Source organism: Sprattus sprattus (assembly GCF_963457725.1).
Source record: "Sprattus sprattus genome assembly, chromosome: 4".
Taxonomy (NCBI): Eukaryota; Metazoa; Chordata; class Actinopteri; order Clupeiformes; family Clupeidae; genus Sprattus; species Sprattus sprattus.
The window spans coordinates 30169077-30184587 of record NC_137923.1 but is presented as its reverse complement, the minus strand read 5'-3'; the positions used below and the strand labels follow the sequence as shown (position 1 = coordinate 30184587).

The window sequence follows — 15511 nt, the reverse complement described above, 5'->3', positions numbered from 1 at the left end:
AAGTATTTTTCCCCAGGCACAAGAACAGCCCGAATCTAGCCGTTGCATGCTTCACACACTGCCATTTCATGTTTCTACTTTTGGAAGAGTACCTGCTTTGCTGTAAAGTTGGTATAACTTCCTCATTTGTTGAATCCGCACGAGTTTGTCCTCTTTCTGTCTTTTTTCCCTCTGGTGCGGTTGTGGTAGTCCATACATCAAGTCTCTGATTCTGCACGAAAACTCAGAGTATTATTCTGTGACTGCAATGGACTCGCCTTTGTTTCAGTAAATACAGTATAATCAAAGCTCAACATTTAAAATCGTATTTGAAAACATTTCTAAATGAATCTGTTATATGGTTTTTCATGACATTTTTTGTCATTCATCCAGGCCAGAAACAGTAATACAATGTAAAACAAATGCATTGAAAGTGCAGGAATATCTCATTTCATCATTATAGTGCATATCAAAGCCTTTTCAATTTTCAACATTAGCAGTAGAGAGAAGATAAACTTGCGTTTCAAGACATGCTTCAGACAAAGGAACCAGTACAGGGGTCGGTGATCTGCAGCGGTGGTCAAGCATCTGTGCAGAGACCAGTTTGCCCAGTGCTAAGAGATTTAAAACGGATGAATAAAGTTGTCATAAAAGGGATTGACTGTTTTGACATACAGTATGCAACACGTTTGCTACAATTCTTGTGTGAACTGTTCCTTCAACCTTCACGATTGCAGTTGCTGTCTTAAAATATGGTGTTTTATGTTCCTAGACAAGTCAACCTTATAAGATAAATATCTGATCTTTGCTTACCTGTAATAACCTTATAACAATAACTTCAAAACTGAGGCATGACAAACTGTTTGTTGTAGTACTGCAATAGGCTACTGGAAATGAGAGCAGGAGAAACTAGATAGTCTCTAGAGGCTTTTTTCACATCTCTTATATTATCTTATCTTGGAAAAGGTTCCCATACATTTGTTTGCCATAAGAGGTCCTGCTTTGGTGGTGGCTGTTTTTGTCCAAGCCTGTAGATATTCCTCAAAAGATATCCTCCTGACAACCCTGATCATTACAATTGGGAAGATAATTACCCATTACTGGAAAATCAGAGAGAAAATACTGAATATCCACACTCACAAAGGCCTGCATTATGGTATTCTCTCACCTGTCACTCCTTAAAGGCTTCTCAGGGTTAGCCTCAGTTACTAAACATGAGAGAAAAGGCACAATGACTACGCAATACTTTCTGAAGTCTGATAACAATAAGATCAAAGATGTAATCGTATGATCTTACCACCCATATCTTCTCTTTCTAGTGCTTGACTGGCTTTCACACATTGCTCAACTACATCCCTGTACGCATGCGGCCGATTCAAAAACATTTCAGCAGCTTCCAAATTCACGGGGTCCTCCAAATCAGGATGGGAAAGTACGTGCTGCATCGACCACCAAAGGGAACACAGCACCAGAGCTTAAACCGTATGTCTGACAGGGTAGGGCACAGGTAACATGCAGTCATCTTAAGGGTAGCTGAACATGTCATGAGCCGTGAGATCCATCATTATGATGGTAGTTCAAAAAGGAGCCTGAGAAGTGTAGCCATACCATAGCCATTGCCCATCCCGAGGTGCAACTGTTGCCTTAATTATCACCTCCTGGTACCTACCACATAGGCCAATTTGATGTTGTTTGTTATTCTGTGCAATTTAGGATACCTGTATGTAGCGAAGGATGCTGACTGCGGAGGTATTGGGATCCCATTTATTTCCAGAGTGAGGGAAAGAGATGCATACCTCCCCTGTGTCTTCATCCACTTGAAACATTGGGAAAATGGGAGGAAAGCGGAGCTTTGTGTTTTCAGTCATATTACAAGTATACTGCGGTGAATTTCATTCAGTATTTTATGGTCTTACCATTGGGGTGAAAAGGGACGGTGTTGAACACAACATACGGTGGAACTTTGCAGTGTCGTTCACAGAAATATAACGACAAACTCAATACACCCCCTAGTGGCAAAAAACAGATGTTCCTTCAAGTCAATAGGCTATTATTGGCAGTCAGAGCTTTTAGGATTTTAAAGGCCTACAATGGCTACGACAACTTTCTGTTACATTGCCTTCCCACAACGTGTCTTCAATCCCTTTGATTTGTGCCACCCATTCAAGAAGATCAGGTGTGACGGGACTTGCTTCTATCCCTAGATGATGGTTTAGAGAGGTACATTCCTGTAATGACAGACGATTAGCTAACGTTAAGTAGAGAGAGGTATCCGATAAATCATTAGGTTGCCGTGTAACAAAACTCCTGAGTTCCATATCTGTCTCATCCCTTACGAGATCATTAGCTAGGCTACTTACTAATGTTTTGCTTTTTAGCGATTTGGCCTCACTGATTTTCTTTCCACCCAACAGAGGAGCCGTTGAGTGCATTGCGGCACTGCAGCTAACATTAAATACCCTGACTCACTTTGAAAGGCTCTTGCTAACATACGTAACGCTAAATTTCCCCCAAACTCCTAATTTTGAGCTTTATATTTTGTTTATTTTCTGTTGTCAAGCAACAGTGCCTGCGAATAAGAGCGAAGGTTATGCGCGTGATCCTCCTTCCCATTTAGTTTCTTGCTTTCCCGTCCGGTTCTGGGATATGTGGTGGCCTGGAGAAACGCAAATTGAGCAGAAGCATAGTGGCGAACTCGTCCAGTCATGTCACTGTCGTGTTAGAATATGTAAGAATAGTGCAACAAGGGTATTATCCCCTTCCTTCCTTCCCCCACACAGAAAGGTAGCCGCAGCGAGGAGCGCCACAGGCCCCACACCAAATGCTTTGAAAGACAGATAGCCTACATATATTCTATTAAAATTCAAGGTTAGCACATAGATGATTGCAAGTTCATAGGCTAAGGTATTTGGAGAAATACTTAACAAGATGGAATTGGAAGGTATGGAGAGCATCAGTGGAAAAAGGTTTCGGTGGAAGTGATGTGAATGTGTTACGCTGAGGTTAAGAAGGCCACAAGAATATTGATTGGGAATTAGGAGGCCATTGACTGGGAAGCATATTGGTTGGTAATTAGGAGGCCACAACAAGCATATTGGTTGGGAATTATCGCCTGATGTCTGGATATGCATCCATCCACAGGGTCACTGTACTCAAAGTTGTGTGCCCTTTCAACATTCTATGTCTTCTCCCCTATTGAGAAACTTTGTCCAATGTATGCCTTGTCAGACATCATTGCCTCCAGGTCTTCCATCATCTCAAAAGCAGCAAGGACATCCACTTCCTCATAGTCGTATCTGTTGAGAATGAACCTCACAAATCAAAAACGATTTCAGTTAAAGAGGTGAGGAGAGGCTATGTCACAAATTCTGTTCAAGGGAGGATAAAATGGCTTTCATCCATGGCAAGGTTTAATCACTGCTCAGGGACTATGACGCTCTGACCCCTTGGCATCAGTGTTCTGTTGGTTTTTAGGATAAATCCAGATTAGTATAGTTTCTTTTGTGAGTGTGCTCATTATGAAATGTTAGCTGTAACACTTGTCCCGCCACTTTAGAAGTAGGCTATACCCAAATGGTTAATGTCCGTGGAACAGATTTGTTTCCAGATTCTGCTGCTGCCTGAGAAGTGCTCTTGCCTGGTGAATAAGTTCCTGCCATAGGTCTGCCAGTGCTCCATCATGACCTCTTCCACACTGTTTCCAAGCCCATCCCATCTTTTTCACGGATGATCCTGGATGGACGGACATAGGGCAAGAAGACAGCCTTAGTGAGATCATCGGCAGGGATCTTGTGACATTCTCTGTTCACTCACTTTGGTGTGTGTTTCAGTCCCTGTTTGTTCACTCACTCATAAGCTACCTGTGCCGAAACTCTCCTCGCCACACAGGGAAAGTTTACTGTCATCCATCAGATTCCCCAAATACTTCCAGCCCGTCTGCGTCTCATACAGCTGGATCTTGAGGGCCTTGGCCATACACTCAAAAAAATAAGTTGTACAAATTACTTAACATTGTTTGTTCAAACTAATGTAATACTATAATTAAAGAGGAAATAACCAATTTATGTGAAACCAACAAGACTGTATTAAGTAATTTCAATATTATTTGGACAAGTTAGCCATAATTGATCAGGCAGTGTTCATCTGACTAAACAGACCTTCATTAGACTGACCTAACTCATTTATGTATTTCTAACTCAACTGGATTTACTAACACCAACTGAACAGCTCCTTGTAATTCCAATTTAGCTGACTTGAATAAGCAAGCAATTTCATTGTTATAAAGCCTAGTTATGTCAACAATTTCCACACAATGTACACTGAAAAAAAGAATGTGTTGGATTTACTCAATTCAATAATGGACATTGGTTGCACACAAATGGTTTGCTTTGGTAGCAACTAACACAATTGTGTTGAATCTACACAAAATATTTGTGTTCACTCAACACAAGTACTTTATGTTGATACCAAGTAAATTGAATGATTTAGTAAATTGAATGAATCACTTTAGTCCAACACAATTCAAAAAAGTTAATTTAATATGATTAAATAAAGTAAATTACACTCATTTTAATCTCTTTATTCCAACACCATTCAATTATTATTTAAAGAATATCCCAAATACATTACATTTTAATTATATATTTATACTTTTTGTAAATTAGTCAATTCATGTCTATTTCTTGATCATTTTAAACACTAACCACTTGTATTATCATTAAAAACGATGAGACTGTTATATTCTAAACGTTTATTCCACAAACTGGACAAGTGTGTCCCAAATGGTGAAAACATATCAAAGACTTGACATTGACTTGTGGTAAGAAAATCATAAAATACATCATTCTCTACACAGTAAGCTCGATCGAGAGAGAGAGAGATTCAAATGGTCTAGAACTGTACTGTAATTACAAAACACTACAGGCTGCAACACCACTCAGTGCTGGATAAGTGTGTCCTAAATGGCGGAAAAATGCCAAAGACTTGACATTGAATAGTACAAGTCAAATAGTCTAAATATGTAGTAAAAACATAACACATTGTTGTGGTAAGAAAACCAAAGAATACATATATTCTCTACACAGGAAGCTTACTCTGACATCTGGTAAGAAAACCATGAAATCATGTCTTCTGAGAGAGACAGAGAGAGAGAGAGCGAGCAAGAGCGAGAGATTCAAATGGTCTAGAACTGTGGTGTAATTACAATTATAAAACACTGGACTGGTTGTAACAAAATCCAGTCTGCAACACCACTCAGTGCTGGACAAGTGTGTCCCAAATGGCGTAAAAACATGCCAAAGACTTCCCCCTGCATTGCAATTGAATAGTTCAAATCAAATTAGTCTTAATATGTAGTAAAAACATTGACTTGTGGTTAGAAAACCATAGAACACATATAGAGAGAGAGAAAGAAAGAAAGACACTGGACTGGTTGTACACATAATACAAACGAAAATTCAAATTGTTCAGAACTGCACTGTATTTACAACTATAAAACACTGGATTGGTTGTAACAAAACCAGGCTGCAGCACCACTCAGTCTTGGAATGTAGAGTCTACAATGTACCATCTTCTCCACTCATACTGGAACAGAAGAGAGAGCTCTCTTCACTGGCATAGCTTAGTTTTCAAGCTTTGAGTCTTTCTCGACAGTTCACCTGCATCCAGCTCCATGATAATCTATTGAAATGCCTCAAAGGTGTAGCGGAGCTTTTGTAGGGTACTGCAAGTTCAAGGCGTAAAAGAGCCCAAACAACGTTGCAGAAGCAAGTGCTACATTCTCAAGATCTTGAAGCACCATCACACCCTCGAGGACTATCCTGACGTCAGAGGGTTCACTGCTGGTAGTGTCTCTCACAACATAGAACCCCACTGTTGTTCTCGATCCCCACTTGTTTCTCTCTATGGCACTGAGGAAATCGGTTTCAGCCATTTCCTGGTAAAACAAAAAAGAAGATACAATTCTTTAATGATAGGTTCAACATCTTGTAACTTGGCTTGTAAACAATTCAACAGTGCAATCATTTCTACCTTCAGCCAGGACAAATCTATCATAGATCCGATGCCCCACTGTTTATGACCTCCAACCCAAGCAAAGCCGCTGCAGGGTGGAAGGTAATGTTTCTCCCCTGTGTGTGTGTGTGTGTTTGATTGTGGGTCTGTATGTGTGTGAACAGGATTACCAAAAAGTACCAGCCCGATTTGTATGAAACTTGGTGGAGGGGTGTAGCATGGGCCAACATTGTAGGCCTTCTGGCAGATTCTCCCATTTTTGCACAATGAAGCACTGTATCACTTATTAGTCGCATACACTTACCACATACTCCTGCACAAGATCCTCAGGATCCTCGCAGAGGTAAATGCAGAGTCCTTTGATGACACATCAAGCATCAATATCTTCCTTAAGGATAAAAATAAAGCACAAGGCAGCATTTTAAATGAGATGTCAACATGGACACAAATGTGATGGTTGTGATGACAGTTAAGTTAGAATTCTTACCGTCACCATGGCAGACATGTCTTTCAGCTTCTGTCCCTGCTGCCCCGATCTCTTCTCAAATATTTTCAGCAGATTTGCAGTGTGTAGGTCCAGCTCTGAGAGAAATCTTGACTGTAGAGGCATGGTCGTTATGCGTTTGAACTCTGCATTTATCTGAAACATGGAACAATTTTGTAACGATATGGCACACTGATGTACACACAAGACATTTGTTGAGACACATTTGGCCAACCATTAGCTTAACAGTTTAATTTACAACACAAGAATTATTAAGAAGTCATACCTGTAGGAGCTGATTATAATAATCACATCTAATCAATATAAACTGTAATCTGTTTTAATCCAACTATGATACTTGTATTATCAGTGTGGTCCTATTGCCAATAAAAATCCTATCCTTTCCTGGTTTTCTGCTACATGCCGCCAAAAAGCGATATTTTTTTTTTGCCCAGTTTTTTGGCGGCATTAAAGAAGCGGTAAATATCCATAAATTAGCCGCGTCATTGTTTAAAACAGAGGTACAAAGCTGGGGAAAACGTAGCGGTTTATAGTCCGCAAAATTACAGTATAAGCTTAATTTGATCAAAATGTAATTTGTTAGTTTGATGAAACATCCAATGGTGGATCAAAGTACACAAGTAAAAAGAGAAACAGTTTTTTACCACTTTGGCTATGTGCTCTCTTACCTCAACAACCTGCTCCAGTCTTGTTAACTGTCTCTGAAAAAGAATGAGGAGCTATGAGTAACAGACACTGATACGAGATAGTAGTCTCTCAAATACTCATGCATATCCCTCGATATGTAAAGATCGCCAAATTAAAACACATAATTTGCGCTTTTCCTAAGATATCAAATACTTTATTGTCTGTGATGCAAAGCTTTTTGGAGAAAAACTGCTTTGAAATGACTTATTTGCTGCAGCTTGAGGCTAAAATTAGCGTGCATATTAGCAGCAAAATAACTGCGTATTCTCGGTCAAATAACTCACACGCTATACCTCTTAACGACATTTGGGGATCGTTAAAAGAAAACTATAGCTACATTACTTGTCTGTGAGATTTATGTCGGAGACACGCTAACTGTGGATTGCCGCCAGTTTCATGTGGGCTAACACACAAAAGTATTACACAAGTTCAGACAAACCTACTCAATTCCCAGGTTTCACACAAAAAAGTGTCACTAGCAGGCAAATTATAGCAAGCTAGTCTCATGGTGTAGTTAGTAGGCTATCTTAAATGGTGGAGGAAGATTAGTACTTGCCTAGCATGTGATAGCCAAAGCTAAGCCTAATGCTAACTTTAACTTCTTTTTTACTTTCTCCAATGGTGAAAGAAAAGCCGTCTAGTTACTTTAAATCCCACATAATTTAAAAACCAGGTAGCTATTATAATTCATGTATACTTACATAGTTGAGATGAGTGATGGCTGGACATGTGTGGATAAATCCGGAATTTCTTACACTGAGCTGAGCCGTTGAATTTGAATTGATGTCTGCTTCTTGCTGGAGCCGTTGAACTTGAGTGACGAGTGTGAGTGATGTCTGCGATTGCGCTGTTATCGCGAGACATAATTTGAAAGCTGATAGGCTAAATCTACTCGATTGATTCACTTTATCCCAACGTGATCTAAATACGTTCATGTACACTTTCTGCATACCATATAGATTCAACACAATGCAATCACGTTTGGCTAAAGAACTTGAAACAATTGTGTAAAATACACACAATATGCTTAGTTTAATCCAACAGATGGCCAATGTCCTTTTTTTCAGTGTAGTTATGTAAATTCAAATACCAACAAACAAGGCTGACTTCAGTCAGTTCATTGTTGCACAATGTTGCACAGGTGCATATATTAGGTGGCCGCACACTTGCATATATTAGGTGGCCACACACACACACGTAGCCGTGAATTTGACTTCTGCATTTTTTCCATCCCGGACTGTCCTTCTTCCAAGACCCAAGGAGCAGTGGGCAGCTTTTAAGCGCCCGGGGACCAAGTGAAGTGAACCGTCCATCTTGGTCAGGGATTGATTAGAGAGTGTGCTGTTGTGGTCCTTGTGGACACTGGGAGAACATGCAAACTCCACACAGAAAGGCCCGGGAGATACGTAGCCCACCTGAGCACTAAAGGTCTGGGGAGGACCTGCCCCGCGAACCAACAATGCCCCATGCGGAATCGAACCCGTGACCTTCTTGCTGTGAGGTGGCAGTGCAAGGTCCTGAGCTAGCTAACATGTGCTCATATATGCTTGATTTTTGCAAGACAAATACAGTAGGACCAGCAATATCTCTCTTAAACCATGCACTAATAACAGAATGTATTGCACTAATCACAGAATAAAATATACCAGCTGGGTAAAACTGTGAGCTCCAGCACATTTGAACACAGCATCACACTCAAAGTGGAGTCAGCTTCTGAGCATGTGCAATGTAAGACCTACAGCAACCCATCTAGGACATTTTTGTATAGAGGTGATTGTGCCATTCACTCAACAGTGCTCATGTGGCGCAATAGGCTTGTAGAAAATCAGCTTTTGTTGTTGTAAAATAACTTTAAAATATAGCTGCAAGCAGCGATGGCGGTTTCCTCCTCTAAACATTGCGAACCAGGGAAAAATGTAATTTTGTGACAATTTGTCACTGTATAGAAAAATCCATGCTGCAGACTTGCCAATGGGATATTACATTTCAAATCCAACATTTACAATGCTTTTGCCCTGAAGTTTAGACTGAGTGGAGGTTGTGTGTGTGCGCTTACCCTGTGTGTCTGTGAGAATGTATGTGTGTGACACCAAGCTGTGTGTCTGTGAGAATGTGTGTGCGTAAAACAAAGCCTGCGCGTGTGTTAAGGGGAGACTGAGTGTGTGAGATTTAGGAGCCGCGCGGATGAGGAGACAGAGAGACATTCTATAGAGAACCACCCTAGCAAGTAGTCAAGCATGCATGTTTCAAATATTCACCAAAAATCTACTTTTCATCTTACAGTCAACTTTTTTTCAGATTTGTGTACTAAACACTCTCAAGTGTCTTCATATGAACTTGTGATTGAATCAGAGTTTAACTTTTTGACCTGCAGATGTGTAAAGCATTATTTTAGCATTAACAATGTATCCAATTTGCTTTATATCAATCATTTTTCAAGATATGAAGTTGCCTTTGCACATGAGAACATGTTGTAGTGTCTTCCAAGTGACATACCAGTTTGGTGTTGATATCTCAAAGATTAGCTGAGATTTTAGACACTTCCTGTTTGGCTGCTTTTCTGCTGAATTTGAGTGGCTGTACCGGACAAACCATATGGTAACTTTTTGTGAAATTCGACACAATTATTAAGGACAGTCCCTTCTTTATTCATACAAAGTTTCATGTCTCTCATTATACCACTCTAGCGCCACCAACGTGTCAAAGTTGGACTTGTGTTAACACACGCAACTTTTGAACCGCATCACCGATTTTCAAAAATGAGGTACCATTGGATTCCCTGGATCAAGACAAATTAAAACCACCATGTGGCGTAAATTTCACTCAAATATTTGCTGACATATGACCTCACTTCCTGTTTGGCCGCTTTTCTGCTGAATTTGAGTGGCTGTACCGGACAAACGGTTGTGAGGATCAAAATTCTAAGAAGTAACTTTTGTGAGGCTAGGTCTGAAGATCATCTCTGGTGATTTTGAAAAAGATTTGCCAAAAATTGTAGGAGGAGTAGGCTTTAAAAGGTTTTTGATAAAACCGGAAATAGCGGAAAATCTATATAACCGGAAATGGACGTCATGGGGTGGGTTAAATTCGTCTTGATCCAGGGAATCCAAGGGTACCTCATTTTTGAAAATCGGTCATACGGTTCAAAAGTTGTGTGTGTTACAAAAGTCCAACTTTGACCTGTTGGTGGCGCTAGAGTGGTGTAATGAGAGCCATGAAACTTGGTGTGAATGAAGAAGGGACTGTCCTTAATGAGTGTGCCAAATTTCACAAAAAGTTACCATATGGTTATAGGGGCTGCCATTGACTCCCATGGTACAAGAATAATAATAATACCTACGATAACAATAGGTTACCTCCTACCGGAGGAAACCTAATAAACCTGAAATGATAATTTTGCATTTAATTTGTCTAGCTTTTATATTTAGCAACACAGTTTCTGAGATGCAAATATACTGTTTTACTTCAATAATCAATGGCACAATTTACCCCAATGTATTCTCTTTAATGGCACAACTTACCCCGCACCGGGTCAAGTTGTGCCAGAAAGCTATATTTCTTAAATACTATATTTCAGATCCAAAGTGATTGTTCCCAAGGATGCACCACATCCTGAAATATATGTACATATTTTAGTGAGGAAGCATTACTGTCATGGCCTCGCTTAAAAGTCACTATAAGTAAAAACTGGCACATATCACCCCACTTTCCCCTATTATTGCCATTCACTCAACAGTGTTATATTGAATTAATTTAGCTGGCTTCTTTTGATTTTTTTTTTTCTTTAAAGTTAGATTATAAGTTAAACTTCCTAAAGTGGACTAGATTTTAAAACCAAACACAGACATGTTAATTAAATTGAATATAAGTACATTTATTTGATTCAGCAACTCACAGAGTACTACTTGCACAAGAACAGAACAAATGCGAAAATCTGGCATTGTGCAGTGCAGTGCATGCAGGTGTATTATAACCATAACATTTCCAGAAAATGGGTTACAAACAACTTTGTTTCAGACACAAGGCAAAACTAATGTTTCTAGAATTATACAATAGTGAGAAAAACATAGTTGACCAGCCGATCATCCTTTAAAAAAAGAAAATGACAACTCAAGCATCAGTTAGGTCTAATGGAGACCCTTAACTGTCAAGGGCGCTACTTGTTGGCATGCTTCTTGCAAGCCCTCTCACCCCTGTTCGCTGGAAGTAAGGTATGTAGAACATATTTGCAGCAATGACAGCCACAGAGTCTGATGGGTTGACGAAGAAGCCATGCTTCCCCAAGATCATGTTACGGTCCTGGTGAAAAAATGTCAAGTTAGGGGTTAGGTAAGGGTCAGAGAGAGTGATGAGAGATGGGTCAGAAGGTGCTTTCTTAAACTGAACCTGACCCACACAACTGATCTGATGTCTCAATGGGACATTGGAATCTCTCAAGCTTATTTTCTGTGTCACTGAGCTGATTCGCAGAGCTATACCTAGTGCCACAACAGGGGTTTGAAGTGTTCTGACACATACGCCATCACCATCAAAGGCTGCCCTTAAATGGTACTGGCCACTCCTCCTCATGGCCTTGACCAGCTCTGCAGCATAGGTGAGGTTTGGATCCGGATGCTTTCCCCCAAAGTCCTCCAGAGGGACAAAGTTGATGACTAAATTAACAGGGCAGCCAAGTTCCTCACACATTATCCTCTTCAGATAGGGTCCCATTACTGTGAAAGTTAACAAGTGCCAAAATGGTAGCAATACAGTCAAAATAATATTGTGTATCATAGAAGATGGGGACTACTAAAGGTGTAAACACTGATAAAGTGCTGTGAAATGTGGGTGAGAGGGTTGAGGAACCATTGGTAATGTTTCCTAAAGGTCCAATACTGGAGTCATTTTACACAGTTAAAGGAGTGATGGGTATGTGGGTCTTTGGGTCTATGTGTCTATAGGTCTGTGGGTCTATGGGTATGTGGGTCTATGGGTCTATGTGTCTATAGGTCAGTGGGTCAGTGGGTCTATGTGTCTATGGGTCTATGTGTCTGTGTTTCATGAGTTTCTGCCCGATGTTCTGAATGAAACAGGAGTAGCGGATGAAGGTGTTGGCCTTTAAGACTGGTTAAAGTTCCAGTCATGTCAGGAGTGTCTGCAATGCCAACAGGGCGAGGCTCTGGGAACCGTGCGAGTGGGTGAGAAGGCACGAGCGACAGAGGAATCTGTGTCTGGTTTCAGTGTTATTTCACAGGACTCCCCTGGTGGCCCGGAGACATGGGTGAGCCTGGAGAGACTCACTATCCAAAAGAAGGCTCAAGTCTCATTGGCTCTCCTGCCATGTGGATTTGGAATTAGCAGCTGTTAGACTCAAATGTGTTTCCGTCAAATGTGTGAATAACAATTAACATACTATCAAGTTCTGTGTTGTTGAGGCACTATAAATAGCACAAAGTCATTCATTTCTCAGCAGTAGCATTACTGAAACCTCTGCAATTACTTTAGCAGAATGACTAAGAGACATGAATGCCAGAAAGCCCAGAAGACAAGGACCCTCAATTGTCAACATTTTAACATCCAATTCCTAAACATGTTTCTCTCGTTAATGATCAAAAAAGGTATTTGTGTTTAATGACCCGTGCATGCTTGGATATAATTTTCTGTGTGAGTGAGCTGTAACATCCAAATATGCTCCTAAATACAAATAAATGTAAGAGTTTTTCAGCATCTTTATGTTCAGTTATTTAGATTAGTAGCTATATGTATAACACACCACAAAAAAGCACCTACGTTGTTACCTCCAAAATGTTTGTTTTCCAAGAGTAGCCAGGTCCACCCTGAGGTCAGGGCATATGGCGTATTCCTCTATAGTCCTGCTGAGCTGGAAGATTTTGTTTGTGATGGCTTCTGGAGGGAGGCCTATTTCAGGTTGTGTGATTTGGATTAAGCAAAGTATAGGCAGGGTCATGAGGGCTAGAGACTGGATATAGTGCATCACAGAATTCAGTTTCAACTTTCTCTATGTCACCAGAAATAAATTAAAGGTAAAGTAGGCATCCTAAAATAATAATAACAATAATAATAGTAATAATAAAAACAACAATAATGCCACATGCTTATTAATAGCAAATATCTAACAGATTCAGCATCAAAACATGACTGTTTATGAAACATTTACAATATGGTCCTGAAATATGAAGGAAGTGAGAAGATCTTCAAGAACGTGATGGTTATACCATGGCGCAGGGCACTGCACACAGGATTACACCCAATTCCATTCAAATAAGAAATTCAGTTTTTAAATCAGAACAATATGAATGCCAAGTGTATCCTGTCATCCCCATAAGAGACTATCTAACACCCAATCAGTGTTCAAAGCCATGTCAGCCATGCCCACTCCTGTCCTGTCCAGTATCACCTCTCTCTCTCTCTCTCTCTCTATCCTCCCCTTCTTCTCATGTCATATATTATCTTAATATCTCTGCCTACCGTCTCTCTCCTCTCTCCCACACCCTCTGTACACTGTTGGTCAGTTAGCCGAAGGGTTTTCAAAGACTCTGTGTGCCCTGCCTCGATGTGAAGTAGTGTTCATGTTTATGTGTGAACTCTGCTGAACCTTCATCAATGTCACCATGTTGGATTTTTTAATGTTTGAGCTTGCCACGCTTCTGCCCTTGATCTTGAATTCGTGTTTTACTGGTGAAGTCTGCCTGTGTGTTTCTTGTCGTGTTTGACCTGGACTCTGTGTTCTTGGGCTACCCTGTTTGGATTACCATCTGATTCTCGTTGAAGTAAACTTTTGTTGGGTCTCATCTGTGGTCATCACAGGTCTGAAGTCAAAGCATGTCTTTGTTAAACTCAGATTTGGAAAATTGCCTATTGATGAACTTATACCTACCCACTTTTGAGTGCAAAAATATCCCAGGACCTTCTCTCGTTGGGTCTGATGTTTAAAAAATGGAGGAATAAGAGAGTAGTGTTATGATGTTTCTCACAGTAAAAAGAAATGCTACAATCATCCATGCCATCATCCAACCTTGTTTGCCAGGGCATGTTTATAACATGACAATATGGGCCAGTCTCAAGACCTGTCAGTAGCCCATCAGTGACATTGAGCCTGGGCATTTCTCATGCACCTGAGTGCTCAGGTTTTAATTGACCAAATTAGAAGAAGCACACGTATCGTCACACATAACTCACTTTCAATCCCCTATAAATATGCCTTCCTGATCACAGGCCAAGTGTGTTGGCTTCATTCAGTACAGGCAGTGTGCAAACAGTACCACGGTGCCAGACCCAAAGTCTATTTCGGGAGGAATTAACCCTAGATGTTCATGTGTCATTCATATGGGTAATGTTCAATGGCATTAAAAGCTTTAGTTTTCCAGAAATGTGCAAGTATCATCATGTATGAAATCTCAGCAGGAATCCTCATGCCTCAGACTACTTGCATTTGGTTTAGACTGCTAGAGTTCTATGTACCATGCCTCTGGAAATCACACACTCTGTATCTGATTCTGGGTCTTTGTAAAACAATAACAACAGCTCTAGTTCTAAAATGATGCTGATTAGAGGTTCATGGATTAGGCTGGGCAACGATTTTGGCGGATCCTTGGCGGTCTGGCAGGTCTATGGAGAAGAAGACACTCTGAATTAAGTTCTGGAGATAGTGCCTGTTGGACTGGAAGACATAGACCTTCTTCCTTAAGCCACTGGCCCCAGGCTTCTGGTCTGGGTAAGGAGCTGTGGGCACAGACATGACCTGCAGAAGGCTATCGTCCATCGTTTTGGCGGGCCGGGGAGGGAAAAGGGGGGCAGAGAGAACAAAGCTAAGGCAGTTGTTGCGCACCCCCCTTTGGGGGAAAAGGAACTGGGAGGGAAGAGGAAGGGAAAGCCTTGCGGCTGCCCCAGGCATTGTGGACGCTGGCAGCGGGGTAGTTGAGGGGCCAAAAATAAAACTGCAGAAAGCCGGATTGGTAACAGAAGACTTCTCCACGCACATGTGACGGGGCATCAGTGTCAGAGACGGCTGTCCCCCTGGGGCCAGTGCAGCCTGGACCGGTCCTGAGGTCCGAGAGTAGAGCACTCTGTTTGCACACTAATCACACGGTGAGTCATCCCCGGCTAAATTGGTTGCATGTTTTTCCCCTCTCTGTCATTCTGTGGCATGGCCTGATGTTATTTTAATAATCTCACGTGGCTTTTTGGGGATTTGTGAAGTCCATTTATTGTAAGAAACATGGCCTTGGGCTATTTTAATGAAATCAACGAAACCTTTAAGTATTAAGTCAGGGTTGTGGATGACAGTTACTTACTGTGAGCCACTAAATTGTATTCATGTCAAACTTC

The 15511-nt window shown here is 40.8% G+C and overlaps 1 pseudogene across 1 annotated transcript; it reads right to left on the bottom strand.

Annotated features, from left to right (window-relative positions):
* Positions 1–3013: 3013 nt before the first annotated feature.
* Positions 3014–14945, bottom strand: LOC308363456 (phosphoglucomutase-1-like; annotated as a pseudogene). The gene is made up of 8 exons: positions 14760–14945; positions 12961–13142; positions 12331–12341; positions 11702–11895; positions 11329–11482; positions 3833–3983; positions 3617–3711; positions 3014–3275 (listed from the first exon to the last, which is right to left on the bottom strand). The product of its transcript is annotated as a phosphoglucomutase-1-like (transcript).
* Between the last annotated feature and the right edge of the window lie 566 nt (positions 14946–15511).